General features: G+C 55.2%; 1 protein-coding gene across 1 annotated transcript in view; it reads left to right on the top strand.

Moving 5' to 3' along the window:
* Positions 1 to 1,748: 1,748 nt before the first annotated feature.
* Positions 1,749 to 3,144, top strand: part of Foxp2 (forkhead box P2) — a 520,673-nt gene continuing 519,277 nt past the window's right edge. Inside the window, exon 1 of the mRNA XM_021164323.2 lies at positions 1,749 to 2,134. The gene's annotated coding sequence lies outside the window, so the exon portion shown is untranslated. The remainder of the gene's footprint in view (positions 2,135 to 3,144) is intronic.

The following is a 3,144-nucleotide window of genomic DNA, read 5'->3' on the forward strand; positions in this document are numbered from 1 at the left end:
TGTGTGTGTGTGTGTGTGTGTGTGTGTGTGTGTGTGTGAGAGAGAGAGAGAGAGAGAGAGAGAGAGAGAGAGAGAGAGAGAGAGAGAGAGAGATCTTTCGCTCTGCCCTTTAGAGAAAGGGCGAGTTGGTGTTTGAGGAAAGGAAAGACTAAAAAGGCACGTGTTGATGCTGATCTTCTTCCACCCCATCCCACCATCCCCTCTTGTACTGAATGAAGCTGTGTGAAAGTTCTCAGCTCTTTCTCTCCGGAGAATTGCTAGAAGGCAGCCTAGCCCAACTCCCCCGACCCCCTGGCTTCTTGGCTATAGCTATTCGGTGGAAAGTTTCTGCGCCTGTGGAATCGCTGCGCGACAGATTCGGCAGCTCGGCTGCAAGCTCCAGCGGCGGCGCGTATTGAATGCGGGCGGCTAAGGGTTAGGGGGCCAGCAGCCGGGGAGGGGCTGGCGGGAGAACCGCAGGACGGAACTTCCTTCCCAGAGCTAGGGTGGAGAGGGGCATCTTAGAAACTCTCCCAGATTCAAGTCACAGGACCCGTCAGGGCCCGCTTTGATCTCCTCCGGCCCTTTCTCTGTCATCTCTCTCTTGGTCCTGCTCAGGCCAGCCAGCTAGGTCGCACCACGCACAGGGGAGGAGGGACCTGGTGGCAGAAACCGAGCCAGAGCATCCCCCAACACCCGGGACACAGCTTTGAAGTGCACTGCGAGCGGGTTCTGGCAATTTCTACTTTTCTTTCATTCCTGTTATTTTTTTCCCCTAGTCATTGATCCAGTCAGTCCCCAAAGCCTCATACTTTAAAAACAAAATTACACCTTGGTGGTGCCATCTTTTTTTCCAAGTCCGGCTTTGGTGACCTGGGCTGCGCGACTACATGGAAGCCCTAGCAGTACTGGCCCCAAGTGAGACAGGAGCAACGACAATGAAGAGTGAGAAAGGTTCTTCCTCTCCATCCAGGCCGCAGAGGCGCACAGAGGAGAGAAAGGCCAATCAGCGTGGCTGTGTTGGCGCGGGCTCCCTCTGTGACACTCTGCTTTAACTACCTGCCACCAAGGGCTTCGGATCCCTTCGAGGTTTTCTGCACTTCACGTGGAATCCCCTGTTTCATTTGCCAGCAGCTCCGTCTGCTGAGAGGACGTACTTTGGGGACTGCCAAGAAGCAGCAGACACAACTCGGCTGTGCCAATACAGCATACGGTTTTGTTCTCGCCTCCCTCCCCACCCCCATCCCCGACTCGCCGTCTGGGGCGGCATGAGGAGGCGGAGCAGGAGGTGGGGAGAAGGGTGGGGGTTGGGGAATCGGGGCAGAACAAACAAGTTCTCTAGCGAGTTGTTTACATAGCAGGTGGACCTGACGTCATCCAGGAGGCTCCACCGCAAAGCCCAGCGACGTTCTGGCCCGCGATTTCTCTCATCTCTGGAAAAAGTTGGGGGGTGGGGGACATGAAGAAATTGATGGAGTTCAAACCACTTTAAAAAAATCATCATCATAATCATCATCAACAACAACAACCCCAACTTAGCAAAGTAAGACAAAACAAGTGCCCCAACAGTACTTAAGAGTGTTCTAGGAGGTCCCTTCCCCCAGCCCGCCCCTCATAGGAGAAGCTGCTCGGCTCCCAGAGTGTGCATAGTTTGCATCGCCAACAACTCGCGCGCGCACCCGGGTGCGCGCGCCCGCCGGTGCACGCACACATACACTCACATACGCACACACTCACATACAAGCGCGCGCACACACACACATACACACAGACACACAGACACACACACACACACACACACATACACACACATACATACAGAGATCCGGGTTGTGGGGGGAGCTGCCAGCTCGAGACAGCGCGAGCCTCCGAGAAAGCGCGAGACACGCCGGCGCGTGCAGCTCCCGGGCCGCAGCTTCGTCCGGGCCGGAGCCCGGAGCCACCGGCAGTTCATCGGTCAGTGCCCGCCCAGGGCATTTATGCCGCGGCCGCGACTTCCCGCCGCAGCTTCCTCGGGTCCCCCCTCCCCTGGTGTCCCCGAACTCGCGGCCGCGGCTGCCTGGACTCGAGCGTGGGTGTGTTGTTCCGGGGCTTCTGCGTGGGTGCACAGCGGGTGCCACCTCCTGGGACGCTGCCCTCGGGGTCCCTGATCGCGGTAAGTTTCTTCGCCCTCACTCAGACGCTCTGCACTCCGCACCCCACCCTGTCCCAAGCACAGCCACGCGCGGCCAGACTGCGACTTTGCTCCACGCTGCTCCGGTCGCGCAGCAAAGTTTCGCCCCAGCGCCTGCTGCTCCGCGCTGTGGGGCCACAGTGACATGTGTCAGATTTCAACGTAGGGCAGGGGTCGCATTTGCGTTCGAGACCCAACATCGCCACTTGTTGTTTCTTTGCATTTTGCTGTGTGATGGGGAAAGGAGTGTGTAGGAAAACGAGATTTCTCTGTGGGCTCCGGAATGAGTTATTTATTTATTTATTCATTTATTTATTTATTTTCGTTTTGAATATGCAGAATGTTGTCTCATCCAGAGAAGCTGGAGGAAGAGATGTGTCGAAACACCAGATGTGTTTGTTTACTCTTATAAAAAATGTTTGTTGTCTTTCCCTCTTCCTTCCCACTCCCCCTAGGGAAGAGAAACAGCAGTAGAAACATGTGGTGGTTAGAAGCGCACACTTTATTGATCAGACTGCTGACCTTTATTTACTAAAGCGGGCAAGTGCACATTTCTTGGGTCTTAGGCACTTCTGTGTTCATCTCATATGTACTTATCCATCCAGGAACCAGAGAGGCATCAAGGGGACACTTCTTTTCTCTCTAGTTAAGAAACTCCTGGCCCCTAGTGACTCCTGAGATAACCTTGCATTTCTCGGGGCCACTCCTGATCGCTCTCTTCCACTCGTCTGCTAGCCAGCAAGGCCGGCGGCTTCCCTCTGGATCCTTCTTGGTTTTACTTTCTTCCACTTTGGGAAGTGCTCCTTGTTCTGGGTGTGGGTGTCACAGCTTGCAGCCCCTGGGGGAGGGCGCGTGGGAGGGGCACAGACACCTTTGTGAGAAAGGGTTTCTCCCTTGCCTTTCTTTTTCTTTCTTCTCCTTCCTTCCTTCCTTCCTTCCTTCCTTCCTTCCTTCCTTCCTTCCTTCCTTCCTTCCTTCCTTCCTTCCTTCCT

This window comes from Mus caroli, chromosome 6 (genome assembly GCF_900094665.2).
Source record: "Mus caroli chromosome 6, CAROLI_EIJ_v1.1, whole genome shotgun sequence".
Lineage (NCBI taxonomy): Eukaryota > Metazoa > Chordata > Mammalia > Rodentia > Muridae > Mus > Mus caroli.